At 50.3% G+C, this 17,958-nt stretch overlaps 1 pseudogene; it reads left to right on the plus strand.

Annotated features, from left to right (window-relative positions):
* The first annotated feature begins 11,455 nt into the window (after positions 1-11,455).
* On the plus strand, positions 11,456-13,098 carry LOC121835697 (annotated as a pseudogene).
* The last annotated feature ends 4,860 nt before the right edge of the window (positions 13,099-17,958 follow it).

Here is a 17,958-nt window from a genome sequence, read left to right on the forward strand (position 1 = left end):
TCATGAAGATATCGAAGTTCCGACAGCTGCAGTTGCAGGCATAGCGTTGAAAAAGATGGGTCTTGTTTTTCCTCTGGACCTGACAACGTCGTACTTTCGCCGCACACTGCGGCCTATATATCACTCAGGAAAGTCGTCTTTCCTTTAATAGAAGCTCGAGTTTGACAGCGTAAGTTCTCGCGTGTTGCGATAAAACGTGTGAGAAGCCCCCTCTAAATTGCGAGGCACGTGTCACTGTTGTCACAGCAGGCGAGGTCACGCACACGCCGCGAGTATTCCGCCCACCTTTCTCAGGAAATCGTAGAGTGGCCTAAAGGACTGGGTATACTACACATAAAAAGCGCGACGGACAGACAAAAACACGAAGAAGACGGGAATATCACTATACTAACAACTGCCATTTTAAGCAAATGATGGAATTAATGGAATTCGTTTTTTTTTTTTATGTTCAGCAGCCCACCTTAATATTTTAGGGTTGTTTATACTCCAGAGTAACGTCGTTAGGTAGGAGTTATGTTTAATAATTCGTTGCCAAAAACTTTATATACGAACTTTGTGTAAATGAGTTGTGCAACGAATTTCAGAATTTGGCCAATTCGCTGCAGGAATTAATCTCTGTCATCTATTGAACGGATAAAAAAATGTTTTTTTTTCCTCGCGCGCGTCAATTTTCATTTAAAAAATAAAAAAAAGAGAAAATGGCAAGACACTTAAGATTGTTTACGTATAGGAATGCGAAAGTATTATAGTCCCTTCGGTGAAATGTTTTCGATTGATATTTCCGACATGAATTAAAATCCCATCTTCTGATTCGGTGTGTGTGTGTTTGCGTATACACTGGCCACAGACCGGAAACCCTCGAACCATTTTTATACTTATGACTTGGCGCCACCTCCTCCCCGTTGGCTGCGCCATCACGTGTCAATGACGCACTGAATAGGCCACACCTTTAGTCAGCCTGATGGCTGCTACGTCACGTAGCAATGACGCAATGAACCGCGGAGCCGCCGTGGCGTCGGGGAATCGTGCTCGTCTTACACCACAGAGGCCCGGGTTTGGTCCCACCCAAACCGCGATGAACCAATTTTTTTTTAAAGCCATTAATTTACTTTGTTTACAGGAATCTCCCTGGGAAATTTGACGTCAATCCGAGCATTTTTGACCTGCTCTTACTTTTTGCCCCATCGGCAATTTTCGGCACCATCGCTCGGTCACGCCGCCGACGATGCCGGATATTCGTGTAATGGGGCATATAATGCTTTCGCATTAAAAAAAAAAAAAAATCGATGGTCAAGTTTTCCTCAACTCTCTCACCCTCTTTCTGGTGACGTCACTGGGTGCTACCATTTCCTCCGCGAGTGCCGACTTTTCAAAGATCAGCATGGCCGAAAATCGCAACGAGCGATCGAGACAAAAGATAATTCGCAACGGGGCTTGCGGCGAGTGTAGCAGCGGAGGGCGGTGAACTACAGTTTGTTGACTTTCGCAAGCACCCCCGTGACGTGGTGCCATATTTCCTGTAACCGCCACACGCGGCTATAGATGGACGAATTATTCGTTTTATTCTTTGCGATGCAGCGGAATAGCAGTATTTTGGAGGAAGGACGCGCGTATTTTCTCACTTGTGCCTAGATAAATTAAAATGTAGAGCGTAAACCGACGGGATAGAAGAGAGAGGACACACAATCGCTGACACGAACACACGAAAAAGAGAAGAATAGCACTATACTCGTGTGTTTGTCGGCGATTGCTTGTTTCTTCTATTTCGTCCCCTCTGTTTACGCTGTACGTTTCAATCATCATGCCTTACCAATACGCCTAAGCTTCCATTTTGTCTTGATAAACAATATAAAAATACAAGCTGCAAATTCTTTCGACGTCAAAATCGTGGCACTGCCCCTCTAACTTGGCTCGGCAGGTCGGCCCTCAAGCTCAAGTACAACCTGTCTTACGTCAGCGAAAAAACGCCGAAGCACTTTTTGTCTCTCCTCTAAAGCCTTAAATCGGAAAAAATTAATTTCACTCACTATAGGAGAAACGCTGCAGCCATCATAGCTGAACCATTCCTGCAGCCAGACGAGCCGACGAGAAGCTTTAACTTCCGCCTCGCACGCCTAAGCTATTGAAACTATTTCTGGTGTCGTCGCTTGTATACGCGCCGATATCTTGATAATAAGAACATTGTCGCCTTTCCATCAAGGCGCAGTAGAGCAAGGCATCCGTCCGCCCCCGTGTGTCTGCTCGTGCACAAAATCAGGGCCGTGTTTCTGCGGTGCTTTGCAGGAGGCTACGTTAATATTCGATGGCACTACATCTCTTCAATAAAGTCCGCACTTCGCTGATAAGCGGGTAACAAACATCAGAAGTCCACGCATGTTCCTTTATTACAGATGCTTCGTTTATTTTCTTCTCCTCACTTCCTTACTTCAATACGTGTTAAGTGTGTGACGCAGAGTCGTGACGACGGTGTGAGCCATGCTACGTTGGAAGGCCGAACGCAGTTATTGCTTTTCCGGCGTCTATTGGCACGTTGAGCACTCTGAGCCTCCGTGTTTTGGGTGTTTTGGGTGTCCTCTTCAATTCGTTTCCTCCTCTCATAAAAATTATTGGGAAAAAGACCACGAAAACTTCGAGCGAGCGAAGCCTACTGGAGCCGACCGCGACACTCCACCGGGACCATCGCATATCATGCCACATTTGATCCACTGACGCCCAGGCAGAGCCACGCACGACCCTCGCATGCGCGCGGAAAGAAGAAGAGAACGGGAGCGGAGGCAAGGGGGCGGGGGGGGGGGGGGGGGGGGGGGGGGGGGGGCTCACTACGCAGGGAAATCTAGGCGAATTTCGTGGATCGCGCTTCCCCGCTCTGCGAATGCGGCCACCGGGAGTACCGAATCGGTCATCTCGGGCCTGTGTAAAACTCCCGGGTGAAGCGTTGTAGAGGCTGAACGGCTGCGTGATGAAACACACATTCTCTGCTCGTTCGCTGTCATTTGTACAAAAAGTATTTGAAAACCGTGTCGAAGAATTATTTGAAAATATGTGGAATGTTTTACGAAAGGCGCAGCAGCACCACAGAAAAAAATAATTGCAAACGGCCCCAATTGCTGCGACTGACAGCGGTAGCTGCTGCATTCTGGAAAGACACATTGAGAATATTTGCCTTTAGCCTGTGTATTGTAAAGTAATTCCATTTAATTATGTTCTTCTTTTTTTCGCTAAAACTTTTTTTTCTTTTTCTTTTTAGAGCGGGGGCACCCGTGACTGCGCCTGTGGTGGAAAAAACGAAACTATATATGTATACGAGTGTCTCTGTAGAGGCGCGGAAAGTACTCGAGAACAGAACCTGGGCGACGGCAGTGGGGAGGTGATGGGGCGTGTCCGCACACCGCGACCACGTGGATATTTCCAGCGGGGACTGTAGAAGGGGGTAAGGAAGAGCGGTCTCCCCACACTCACGTGGGTTTTTCGGCATAGCGGCGGCTTAGAGGGTAAAAGGTGGGATGGCGAGTGAGAGGAGCTTTGCCCTCTACAATGAACGACAGGATGAGGGAGAGCAGTGTCTCTCTGTGTAGAGTGGCGTTTTGCGTTTGTACACAAGCATTTTTTTTTTTTTCAGAGAAAGTGCACTTACAACGACCGGTATAAAAGACACAACTCGTCTAACGCGTCTCGATGTCAGGCGGCGTGAAGAAAGGACATGTCTTGGCACGCCGAAGTCTTGCGTCAATACGCCTTCGCACGCTAGGATACCGATCAAGAATAGACGCCGTGGGGATATGTTATCCCTTCGGAAAATTCTTGAAAATCGTGGGTACCTCCTATATTTACGTCCGGGAACCGGTGCTCAAAGCGATCCCGATGCCCAATCCACCGCATGGTCGACGGCTACCAGCGAGAGCGGTCGCCGGGCCGGGTTCGCCAACGCCATGCCAGGGTTGGGCAGAAATATTCAAAAATGTATTTGGAAATACAAATACTGGGATACATTAAAAAATACTGATACTAAAATATATCTGTAAAAATGTATCACGATACGTATCGGGAATACATTTCAAATAGAGGCAAAAAGTATTTGGAAGTACAAATGCACGAATACATTTTAGGGAAGGCAGAAATACAAACAATGAAATACTGATACTGCAATACATTTTTCAAATTTGTTTGAGACGCCAACAGAGATGAAGTGTGAAGTATGAAGTAGAAGTTTTTGATCCCGAAATTACTGTCCCGTAGTCTTGGCACTTTGCCCTGAAAATAGTTGTTTCGGACGAAGAGGAGTCTTCAATGGGCTCAAAAGAAGTTTCATCAAGTTTCATCAAGGATTGACCGCGGTCCCTTCCCTAACATCCAGTCTGTCTGACGAGTGGTGCAAAAAGACTTCGGCCTCTAAATAAATTCTATGTCACCCTAAATCCCATCAAAACGTCACCACGCCCCTGTCCAATAAGGACGCTCCTGTCAACATTAATTACATGATGTCATGCTGGAATGAACTTGTATTCTTTATCTGTAGGTGTGGCCTTGAACATGAAACTTTACCACGCTGCTGTAGGAAAGGACTATGCGTACTTACGTTGTAGGTAACCTCATTGAAGATCATGCAGGCAGTGTCATTGGAATTTTCGAGAATAGGTAACCACCTGAAGCATCCTGGAACACATGTCTTATCTTCTGTTATGGTTGATAAAACGATACGGTGGCATCCCTGCTGTGATGGTCCTTCCTGCCCACCCTCCGCCACCGACGCATGGGTTGCAGTCCTCAAGTTTCGCGTAGCATCATCCATACAGAGACCTCGTGGATTGCGACCTGATGTTCCCGGCACAGGTCCGAGCTCTCCGAGAAACAGCGCGCTCGAGGCGAGTCATAGTTGTAAAGTCTGGGTCGGGACAGCGAGGCCACGTCTAGCCTCCTTCCTGTGTTTCGGATCACCAGACCAGCGGTCACGTTTACGTTGATGATGACGTAAGTTTGAGTCGTGCAGCATTACTGGCGCACACGCATTCGGATATGTGTTGAACTTCACTGCGTGAGTCATCCTATACTATTTCAAGTCAACCCCCGCCAGGCTCGTGCTGCAACGGACTATGACTCAGCTTTGCCGGCTGGTTGTACTGTCTCCGCTAAAACAAGAAAGACGGTTAGCAGCGGGCATTGGATGCTAGCAAACAATGACTCATAAACTTCCTACCTAGGGGCCTGCGGCAGAAGGTGCTCTTACTCCACTCCTGGCACGCCAACCACCTGGTTCGGATCTCCGACTGCGCAACACTTCTCAGAAGCGAGAAGAGGACGCATAAAAAAATAGCTTCGAGAATCGGCGAGAATCGGAAGGAACCCTGGTCAGCATAGTAATAATGCCCCAGCATCTCCTTGACCCTGCTGCCCTCAGAAGTAAAAAAGAAAAGAAAATAGGCGTTTGGACTTGTATTTTGGCAGGAAAGGGGGGGGGGGGAATATTTCTCAAGAAATGTAAGGAAATACATTTCATGCTGATTGTATCGCGATACAAAGAAACATTCCAAATGTATTTCGATACAGGAATACAGATACCGGTAAAAAAAGCGTATCGCGATATTGAAATACAGATACGAACGGTATTTCTAAAATACTATTGCGATACATTTGTATCGCGATACTGCCCAACCCTGCGCCTTGCGAACAACGATGACGCCGGTATCCAACAATTTTTATAGGGGAGCAGGGGTCCCCAACCCGAAACAACGGTCAAGCGAACCATGGTACTCGCAACGCTCGCCAGCCTGGGACCCAAAGGAGATTGCGAGCGGAGTCATCACCGGTGGGTTTAGCTAACGCAGCTGTACCAGTCGCCACAGGAGTTTAAGCCAGAGCTCTCCGCAGGCGGACGTCCACTCGGAGGAGGGAACGCTGACTGTAAACGCTAGCGTGGAGTAGCTAGCGTTGACTTATCACCGGTCGGAGGAGCTCACGTCACGACTCGACCCGTCGCCCAGAGTCCATTCCAGGACACCTCGCGAGTCGTCCGTCCGCTCGGAGGATGGAAAGGCCGAGTGTACCGCGAGGTATATGTCGCGCGTCCCCCAAAACGGGAGACGCCCGGAGGAATGCGAGAGGTTAGGCCAGCAGGGTGCCCATCTCTTCCCAACGTGATGCTGAACGAGCAGTCTCGAAACCAGACGACTTCGGCAGGAACGTCCACGGCTTACGCCTGCTCGGGAGAGGGCAACAAGTGGCTCCCACAATATACGTCGCGCGTACTTGTGTTTGCTGCATTCATATCGAACGCGGAGGACCGTTCCTATGTGCCGTCGAGTATATATCACTGGCCAATGTTTGCTATCAGTAAAAAAAGTGAAAGCCGTTTACCACTCCCTGTAACGCCGAATTGGAGCGCAGCTCTTGAGGAGGAGGAGGGAAGGGTACTAGGGCAACGTGTTCTCGGGGGGGGGGGGGGGGTCACGTGACCCCCCTTCAAGGGCACGTGACCTCGGTGGGGTCACGTGGGGACAATCACGTGCCCCCCCCCCCTCAGAGGTCACGTGACCTCGGGAGGGGGTCACGTGACCCCCCCGGGTAACGTGACCAAAATGTTTCCGCTAGATTTACCGGGGAAATTTTTTCCGCTAGATTTAGCGGGCAAATTTTTCCGCTAGATTTAGCGGGGAAATTTTTTCGCTAGATTTAACGGGGAAATTTTTCCGCTAGATTTAGCGGGAAATGTTTCCGCTAGATTTAGCGGGGAAATTTTTTCCGCTAGATGTAGCGGGAAAATTTTTTCCGCTAGGTTTAGCGAGAAATATTTCTTCTAGATTTAGCGGGGAAATTTTTCCGCTAGATTTAGCAGGGAAATTTTTCCGCTAGATTTAGCGGGGAAATTGTTTCCGCTAGATTTAGCGGGGCAAATTTTCCGCTAGATTTAGCGGGGAAATTTTTCCGCTAGATTTAGGGGGGAAATTGTTTCCGCTAGATTTAGTGGGGAAATTTACCCATAATGCACCGCGCGGTTACGCCGACGGCGACGGCGACGCCGACGGCGACGCCAACGGCGACGGCGACGGCGACGCCGCTCAAGTCGGAAACGGGTGCCTAAGAGCTGCGCTCTAAAATAAATAAAGAATCTGTGGTTCCTATTATGCACCACTAGCCATGGCTATGTTCGAAATCTACTCGATTGGATCAAAATTACCCATGTCATACGACAACAACACAAATAGAGAAAGGCAGTGGGGCAGCGCTAGACGGAAGGAATATAGGCTTTCAAACGCCTTTTCAGCAAACTCGTTTCTGACCCGCGGGTGCCGAAAGTTACAAATACAGTCATCTTAGAACGCAGCTATACAGGTTCACCTTTACGCGCGTTGCAATCGCGAAATGTTTCCGAATGGTCAACACGTCGTCAAACCTTAATCGGTATCCAAGCGTCGTGTGAAGCCAAAAAGAGCGACACAGCACTTTCTTGTGCAGATATGTCCTTTTATCACGTTACCTGACTGAGAGACTCGCGTTCGACGAGTTGTGTCTTTTTCCTGTGGTGCAGCGTTTTAGTAAAATTGTCCGTGGGTTCTGGAGGAAGACGAAGTTTCTTTAAGAAGGTTGCACTTTTCTAGCCTCGTTCGGTTGAAACCGAATATTTATTGTTATCAGCTGCCTTAATAGCCAGAATCGAATCAACATTGAAGAACGCTTATCCGGTCATTACCTGGCGGGTATCCCCGCACTGGGTCTTTCCCAGTACAAGTGAATCGACCTCGCCATGTCCCTCAAGTCATCTTCACTGCATTCAAATCACAAGGCCACCACCGAAAGGTACAGTCTGCCTTCCTCCATATGCGGTGACTCAATATCCGCATCAGAAGCTGATAACAACAGCCTGACTGGAAATCCTGCTGTGGGTCCCACTCTAGAGGATCAGGGTGCTACCACATCCCAGCGGCGGGTGATAATTCCCCCTAATGACATGGAAATGTCCGACATCGATGACGAAGGCTGGACCCCAGCTAAGACATCAAAAAAGCGGAAAAAACCTAGCTCGAATTCAAGCAACAGCACGGGCACAATCCGCACAAGCACCCTAATGACAGAAGGTCTTACGGTTATCTTTGTACCAGCTGCCGAAGACACTCTTATTACGTCATTGAGCAGTCTAAAAGTATCCGATGCTCTAAACTTACTCTGCCCAGAGTGCATAATAGAAATAAGGTACAACAGACGGCTGAACCTCATAGCAGTCGATACAAGGAATGGACAGACGACGCGTGCTCTTCTAGACTGCAAGAAGCTATGTGGGATTCCAGTAAGAGCTTACGAACCACTTCCTCGGCATTACGCTGTAGGCGTAATCACAGAAGTGGACACCGCGCTGTCCGAAGCAGATGTCTGGGAGCATTTAAGATCGCCGGAAAATAGGGTAGCAAGACTTCGTCGACTTGGGCAGAGCTCAGCAATGAAGATCTCCTTCTGCGGTACAGCACTACCAAATTTTGTCTACCTTGGTCTTGTGCGTCATCCCGTGACCCTGTTCAAAGAGCGCCCTATACAGTGCCGCAAATGCTGTCGCTACGGGCATCGCGAGGCATCCTGCAAAAACGCTCCTGTCTGCAACCGTTCCAGTGGCACTCATCCAGATACAGAATCCTGCACCGCACAAGAGAAGTGTGTAAACTGTGGTGAAGCCCATTCCGCCAAATCTCCATCTTGCCCAAAATGGAGGAAAGAAAGGAAAACTCGCAACTATGCTAGACATCACGCGGTCGACTTTCGCACCGCCAAAGTCGCCTTAAAAGAGGCGAACGCTCCGAACCCAACAAAGGGCAGCGATGAGTTTCCTCCACTTCCCCAGATGTCTGCGGCCGGGGAAACCGGGAAGCAGGGACAGAACCAAGACACATACGCTTCTATTTCAAAGGGACAGGGAAAAGGCAAGCCAAGGGCAGGCATTACCAACAATGGGCAGAATTCAGACGAAAGACCACAAGAAACCACTTCTGAGGCCACAGTGTCTAAAGGTGCCAACCACCAACGTTCTTCGGAGAGGTCCCGTCCACCACCACCAAGAACAACACCACCAAGCCAGGGTTGGATTCCTCTTCTTAAGGCCGCAATTAACATGGCTTGCACGCTGCTAGCAACAGTGAATTCGGAATGGTCACGTTGCATACTTACATTTCTTCAAATGATACTTCCACTTGTGAGATCACTGTGAAACCGGGAGGATACCAGTGCAGCAAGCAACTTACGCGCGTTCGTCACCAAAAACATTCATTCATACCTGAGAGGAATATAAGTAACCTTCAAACTCGTTTCCCTGAGCTCTTACAGGCGAGACGGACTGCAGTGATGCAAAAATCTAAGATTTTTCCTCTAGAGGTACAGATATTTTCTTATTTTTTCTACTGCAACAATGAAGCCCGGTCCAAAGACCAATCTCGGGTATCAATCCTTCTAAAAGAAAGCTTTAACTACCAATCCACAGACATCCACGATTGGGGACACTAGTAGAAGACCTACAGCCCGCCCCCAGCCTCTCACCTGTTCCGCCCTCCAGTGGAACTGTAACGGCTTGAGAACGAGACTCCCAGAGCTACGCGACCACCTTTTACACTACGCCTACGATGCTGTGGCCCTCCAGGAACCCAGAATGCCAGCCGGCAGCATACGCATTGCGGGTCACGTAGTTTACTGCAGCAGGCCTCTGGTGGCGGGCGTGACACCGCGAGCAGCCCTCCTAGTTCGACGAAACCTACGACAGATAGAGATAGACCTCAGCGGTCTTTGCAGTGAAGGAGCAGATTTTGTGGCAGTAAAATTGGAATTTGGAGACCGTTACCTGACCATCGTCTCGGCATACGTGGCCCCTAATGTACCTTGGGACGTCCATGTACTCGCGGACATTCGCGCACGGGTCAAAGGAGAGGTTATAATTGCCGGCGACTTCAGTGCCCATTCACAGTCCTGGGGGGACAGAAAGGACTCTCGGCGAGGTCGAGAGCTACAGGCAATGCTAGATAGGCTCGACCTCAGAAATATTACAAGTGGGAACCCGACATTTGTACGGCCTGGAGTGACGGGAAGCGTAATTGATCTGACTTTCACGACTTGGGCCCTACGTCTCAATGCAACTCCTCAGGCAGACAGCTGGGGAAGTGATCATCTACCCATTGTCATCGGAAGGCCGCCAAAAGCTCCTCTGAAGACTTGCCGCGTCGTCGACTGGGATCGCTTCCGTACCCTGCTCGAAGAAGCGCTGGAAGAAGGACGATCCTTCACCCCGGAAACGCTCTCCCGCGTCCTCCAAAAGGTCACCCACGAAGTAAGAGTGCCAGCAACACGTCCCAACCCCAACCTCAAATGGCTAGAACTGCGGGCAAAAAGACGTCGCGCCCAGCGACGGTCATGGGCCACTGAAGATCCGGCAGATGTACTGGCATACCGGCGACTGGATGCCAAGTTCAGGAGGCACGGTAAAAAACTAGCACGCCGACAATGGCGCCTCAAATGCACCACCTTAGACAAACCAGCCGGAGGAAGCCGGGCCTGGCGGATGGCGAGAACACTAGCAGGTCACCCAATCCCCCAAAACCCTGTCCTTGGAATGGCCGTGGCAATGAACCTTCAACCAACAGAGAAGGCCGAACTACTCGCGGATGCATTTACTGAGGTTCCACCACTGCCGGCTGCCAGCCCGCCCCCCCAGGGTTGGAGCAAGTTCCGTCACCCAACAGCGACCCCCATGCAGCAGCCAGACGAAGACTTCACCCTGCACGAACTGCAGCACGTTCTCGATGCTCTCCCGAGACACCGTGCGGCACTAGGCCCAGACGGAATCACCAACCAAGCATTGAGAAACGTTAACGAGTCGGCTGTCCCAGCAATGCTGACTCTAATCAATCATGTGTGGAGGACCTCTAAGATACCAGAAGCGTGGAGAGAAGCAACCACGGTACCACTACTGAAACCCGGGAAACCCCAAGACCAACTAAGCTCCTATAGGCCCATCTCATTGACATCATGCCTTGGCAAAGTGATGGAGCGAATGGTGCTACGTCGCCTAGTCTACCACCTTGAGGCGGCCGGGGCTCTGCCAGACTGCTTCTCGGGGTTCCGCCACCACAGGAGCACCGCGGACGCAATTGGTGACATCACCAGCTTGCTGGAGGAGGCCAAAGCACAAGGTTGGTCGGCGATGGCCGTATTCCTAGACGTCCGCAAAGCCTTCGACGCCCTTCCGCACCGAATCATCATCTCAGCCCTGCGTCGTTTCGGGGTATGCGGACGACCTCTTAACTACATTTGCGCATTACTCACTGAACGCACCATGTGCGTAAAGGTCGGCGGAGCACTGAGCAAGCCCCGACGAGTCGACCATGGCGTTCCCCAAGGGAGCGTAGTCAGTCCGCTCCTGTTTGCACTGGCTATTGCATCACTCCCAGCCGCAGCAAGAGTAGGCGAGGAACCAGCACTCCCGATAAGCATGGCTGTCTATGCGGACGACGTGGCGCTCTGGTCCACGGCCCCAGGCTACCGTAGGCAACGGAAGGCACGCGCCCTCCAGAGAGCACTTACAAACACTGTCTACCACTTGCATCAACTGGGTCTGACAACATCGGCAGAAAAGACTGTTGCTCTATGCTACGCACCAAGGAGACCCTCAAAGTTCCAACCGACCCTGTTCATCGGAGATGTCCCGGTGAGAGTGGAGAAGACAGTCACGTACCTAGGTCTCACCTTGGACTGGAGGCTATCCTGGGGCCCAGCAACGCAGGTGGTGCTCCAGAGGATGCGAACGCACACAAATATCCTCCGCGCGCTTGGTGGAACTACCTGGGGCACATCGCAACAAATGCTACTACAGCTATACAAGGGTCTCATTCTGGCTCGCCCACTCTACGCTTTACCGCTCATTCGACTGAGCGGCAATCAGATCGAGAACCTAGAGAGAGCGCAACGCGTAGCTCTACGAATTTGCATCGGAGTTCCCCGTTCGGCATCGTCACGACACACTCTTACCGAAGCAGGTATGAATACCGTTGAAAACCTTCTGCAAGAACGAGCGCTCGGACATCTCATCCGAATGAGCAACTGCGACTCTACCATCACGCTCTTGATAGGCATCGCCGAATGTACGGATTCGGAACTGGGAGCGCAGCTCTGCACTTTAGGCGACATCGCGGGTACACCAGGACCGCTAGCGCCACTTCCAGCACTACACACAGATCCTCACCCTTTGAGGGTTAGTATCAGCATACCAGGGCTGCGGACCAAGAAGAGCGCAGCAGTGGTAACCGCTCGGCAGCTGACGGAAAGTCACTTGGATGCGGAGTACGATGGGCGGACACGCGTTTTTACCGACGGGTCGGTAGACCCATCTGGAGGCACGGCAACAGCAGCGGCCTTCTTTGAGGCTGCAGCCGTAGGTATACACGAGCGCCTGTCCCATCAGGCATCCTCTACTACCGCAGAGCTGGCGGCCATAAGACTTGCCCTTTGGGGAATTCGGACAGGCTGCGCACGGGGGCTCAGCTGGGTAGTCCTGAGCGACTCAAGATCGGCTCTCGGGCTACTATCGGAGCTATAAAGGGCTACGCCTCTGGCGCGGTCAGTCGCACAAGATGCAGCCGAGCTCCGGGAGAAAGGCCACGAGATTATCTTCCAGTGGATCCCCAGTCATTGTGGTATCAGGGGAAACGAGGTCGCCGATTCCCCTAGCAGCGCAGGCTCACAAAGACCCCGGATGTCCGCTCTCTACAGTTCCCCGTTTCTCAGACGCCAAGCTTCTGGTGAGACGAACCATCACACGACAGAACCCGGACCCGAGAGTGGCGGACGGCACGTTCTCAGCCCGTCTCCCACGAGGGTTGGATCGTCACACTGCTGCGGTGCTCCACCGTCTGCGGACCGGAAGCGCTTTCACACCAGCGTGGATAGGTCGCTTCAGGCCTGATCTCAACCCCAATTGCCAAACCTGCCAGGAAACCGCTGACGCCGAGCACCTCCTCCTACACTGCACCGACTACAATGACGAGCGTACTGCCCTCCATAACGCCTATTCCCGCCTCGGACTCTCCAGTGATAGCCTGGAGGACCTTCTGCATCCGCGGGCAACGCGAGCTGTGACAGACATGGCACTAAAAAAACTAATAACTTACATGAAGGACACGGAACTCCTAGAAATTCTTTAGGAGACCACCTACAGTTCAACACACCAAAACAAGGCACGACTACCCAATCTACCGTTCCAGCTCATGATTACGAAATCTGCATTTCAGACACAGCTTGTTCAGCCAAGACAAGAAACGTCATTCCTTCAGCCGAACGTTCGTGCCGATACTAGCCTTGAAGCACAGTTACTAGCCAACGCAGCTTTAAGATATTTAGCTATTCGCCCTAAGACGGCTCCACATCAAACTTCGACAGGCTTTGCGTTCTGAGGCCTGGGCCGTCCTATGACTCGACATGCCTGCGACGGCCAGGACATCCCCCTGCACCTGGCTCCCCCCCCCCCCCCCCAAACCTAATCCTCTCTCTTTCTATCCTTTCTTTTTCACCCAATCCCCTTTCCTATCGACAGTGACATGTGCACACTAAGTGCACAAGCAACAGTCGATTTTTCCAAAAAAAAAAAGATATAATAAACATCGCTTTCACTCACTCACTCCGCGGGTTCACGAAGGCGATTACGACCTTCTAAACGAGGGTTTCAATAACCTCTTTGGCGAATGACGGCGAATGAGCAGAAACCGGGCCTTTCAGCATGCAGCCGCACAGTCTCTAAAACGCAAAACCAGGCGGATTATAACAGGCCCAAGATGGCCGATGCGGAACTTCCGGTGGCTTCACTTGCGCTGCAGCAACCAAGTGTGGATACGCGATTCAGCAAATTGTCATAGAGATCACGGGTCACGCCTAGAGCCACTCTATATGGCAGCGTAGCTACCAGAGTAGCGACACGACGCAAAATTATCTAGATGCACGACGTCAAAAGCGCTAATAATAATCTCCATCTTGGGCCTGGGAGGTTGCCATGGTAACCGTGCTTCTGGCGACGCCGGGCGGTAGCCTTTGTAGTCTAGTTGATATCACCATTCGTTCATTGAAAAGTGGTATAAGACGCATCGCAACGCGGTACGGCAAGAACCTCTGGAGGAACGGTGCCTGTTTTTTCTGAAAAGTGAGACGATTTGCAGCCTAGAGATTGTCGGGCGACGAGAGCTGCTATGGTATGGTACGTGCACGGACAAGGCGAGTTGTTTTCGGCTCCGCCGGGATAGCGGCCGCTTCGTGGGACGAACGTACCGTCCTAGTACTTTCGGACTTCGCTCCGATGGAACAAAATCTGATTACGCCGGCCACGATAGGACGATTGGCTCGGGACATGACTGCTGCTCGACTGCCCCCTAGTGAGCGAGTATATGTTTAGCATCATACTTCTTCAAGACCCGATTATCCCTTCAAGATGAGATTTTCTCACCGACTGGTGAGGAGCGACGTCGACGGGGTTTATCCAAGAAGGACGGCATGGTGGTCTGGAGAGAATCGTTGACGCCATCAAAAGAGACGGATGCTGGATATGAGGTGTTCTTGCCGACAGGCCAAATGGTCGTTCGGAGGTTCACCGTCATTCAAAAAGTCAATATTTTTATCTGGTGTAGCACACATATCTATGTTAAAGGGGCCACGAAATTATTTTTAAATTTCTTCTTTCTTACCTGTTATCCACAACTCAAAAGAGAACTGTGAAATCCCGCAGCCGTGACATGCTAGGGCACCGGTGCGATGACCCCAAGCTTTCACCGTGCTTTTTAAGCACACCGTAGAACTTGGCATTCGGAAGTGATGATAAGTTTTGTCAGGACACTCATTGACCAGGAAAGCGAATTCAAATATCCATAAAAGAATTAATTGCTCACGAGCGCATATACATCCGAGCGACGCAGTTTTCGTGTCCAATGCGTGAGTTGGGGTCGGCTGACGTCATTTTGGCCTTTGTAGGCATTGTCAAGAGGATATTTGGAACCAAGCACACTGACATTATGGAGCACAAGACGGGCCCAGCTACAGAAAATAAATATTACAATCGTAAGAAATAAATACGTCTGTAACTTGTTAATTGCAAAGACGAACACACCTCTGAGCATCTAAGTTTAATTGTATGCGTTGATGCATTGTTATATAGCAGGACATTACATATACGTCACTTGAGCAAACGCCAGTTTTTCACCTGAAGAACAAACCAAAAAAATACTGCGATGAAATGCAAGCTACTGCAACGAAAGCAATTTATATCAAAATCTTCAGAACTGCCAATTCGTAAAATTGGCGATTAGTAAAAAAGGTTAAAGATCGCAGGAGCTTCCTCGCTAAAAAAGGCTGTGATTATTCGGTGACCCAGGGCTGAAACAATTTCCCCTAGGCCCTACAAGCGCCGTATACCTTTCGTTATGATTCTTAGAAATTAAGACTTTCAAAGGAAGCTAGATAAATGCGAAAATTTTATCCTATAAGCTATGTGGAGCGCAAATTTGTCTGCTTCTTTTTGCAGGGGTTGTGGTGACGTCAGAACGCCGAGATCTGAGTGGCTCCGATTGAAGGATAGTGGGTAGACCTAAAAGCAAACTGCCTTAAGGCCTACCCACTATTCTTTATTCAGAACCAATCAGAGCTCGGCGTTCTGACGTCACCACAACCCCTACTAAAAGAAGCAGACGAACTTGCGCTGCGCATATCGTAAAATTGTTGATTAGTATGCTTGGGAGTTGTGTGAATATTTATACAGCGTATAGTTGGTCAGCCATTTCAAAGTTGCGACGAGTGACTCGCTGTAGCTAAGCAATTTAGCCAATGCAGTGTAACCGCTAGCCTGGGGTCTATAGGTCTTTAACGTGCACCACGCAGTAGTGATACACAACCGCAGGCCGGTACGATGCTCATCCAGATCGAAACGGGCAGGGGTGGGGATTGAACCCAGGTTCCCTGATTGATTAGTACAAAACGTAAACATCGTAGGAGCTTCCTCGCTAAAAGTTTGTGGTCATGCGGTTACCTGGGGCAAAAACAAATTTTCCAAGGCCCGACATGCGACGCATAGATTTCGCATCGATTCTCAGACACTCCAACGTTCAATTAAAGATAAGAGAATGCGAAAATTCCATGCTAAATGTCTTATCTATCCTCAAACACATCCGGAAAGCCGAGCACCGCTAAGGCGATATTAATGATCCTGTCGCACAGGTATTAATATCCAGAGCGATCTTGCACAGAAAGGGTATAAAGTATCATTCTTTCAGATATTCACGTTATGCCTACGTCAGAAAGCACGAAGAAGCCCTAAATCGTCGGCAAGCTGCGGCACATCACGACTCCGCGCACCGAACAAACTCGCATCCACCAGCTCTGGGCGCTGCCATCTTACCGATGACATCACGGCTCTTGAGAGGTCACGTGACGAGTCGTCACTCGGTTGCTACGGAAACCGAGCCAGCTCAGCTCGTTGCTATGGTACCGCGTGTGACCAATCGCGGTGAGAAGCGGCACAGGGAAAAGCGTGGCGCTACTCTGGCAGCTACGCTGCCATATCGAGTGGCTCTAGTCACGCCCAGAGCCGCATATAAAGAGTTTGAACAATGGGAGGAGCGGGCAGAGCCAGGGCGTGCACGAGAAGCAGATAGAAGGATTGACGTGCTCTCTCGGCCAACCAGAGGACAAAAATAATCTCCTAGAGGAGGTAAAGAGAAACACTTTTATTAAGTGCGCAAGGGTTAAAGGGATTCCCGTCGTGTTCAAAAATAGGTTGAATATGATCCACAATATCCGTAAATGACGATCGCACGTTTGCGTTTTGAGCCTGGTGGCTGTATTTTTCGTTATAACCGGCCCACTCTGGCAAACGCTCGGAGAAGGCCTAGCGGAGACCACGTGACATCCAACGCAATCGTGACGTAGGTCGTCTCAGGACGAGCAAAGCTACGGCGAGGCTGACGTCGAGAAAACGGCCTAGTCGTTCCAGCCACCGAAGCGGCTGCTTTTGTACGAATTTTCAGTGGCGGGTTAATCTCCTGTAATCCTGTAGGGGGACAATAGCGACTTCTGTGACACACAAAAGGCATTCTCGGGAAGAGGGGAGTTCCTCCTGGCCCCTCTTCTCTCGTCGTGGCCGGAGGCGAGACAACCTCCGTCACTAGCTGACAAGGTTCCTAGACGGGCATTACAAGCGAGGCGTTAGCGACATCCACCAGGTGCTCTTTGCTAATCGTCTAATTCGTTTTAAAATTCCTTTTCGTGACTTTTTTTAACAAGATATTGGTATGTTCGATATGATGCTGCTTTTTTGAACATATATAGACGAAAAAATGAGCGCCGAAATTTCGTTGTAGTATCCCTTTAAAGGAAGTAAGTCTTCATTGTTGAAAATATAGTGCACCGGATGTTTCGAATGGGGTCACGCAAAACGATGCAGGAAACTTATGTGCCGCTCGAACTCCGGTTTGCTCGGTCGTAGTCTGACCGCTCGGACGGCATTTTCCCGGTCATTTGCGCCTGGCGTACGGATCAGGTCGATTGTTCTCGTGGATTTTGGTTTCACGAGATCGTGATCAAAAATCACGTGCACCATATTTTCAGTCACCGAGAGTTCTTCTAACGCACTAATTCATTTTGTTTATCGCGACCATCGCCATGGTATTAATCGGGCTTGTGGCTGGCCGCACTCGAATCTGTGAAAACGCCCTAAAACACGCCTAGCACGCTCTCGGCTAATGGCGCCTCCTCATGTGCCTCCCAAACTTCCCAATACTTCCCAATAACACAACTCTCGTCACGCCGCCATCACCTAAAAACTTCGGGTCACACTCTTGGGAAGCGCAGTGGGGGACGACGGATGTATCACTGGGGCGCGTGTTAACCTCACGTGATCCCGATTGCTCATTAAAAATATTATACCGCCTGGCCCACCCGTACACACCGCTTCGCGGCGCCCCT

Source organism: Ixodes scapularis, unplaced genomic scaffold, assembly GCF_016920785.2.
Source record: "Ixodes scapularis isolate PalLabHiFi unplaced genomic scaffold, ASM1692078v2 PGA_scaffold1__304_contigs__length_218370807, whole genome shotgun sequence".
NCBI lineage: Eukaryota > Metazoa > Arthropoda > Arachnida > Ixodida > Ixodidae > Ixodes > Ixodes scapularis.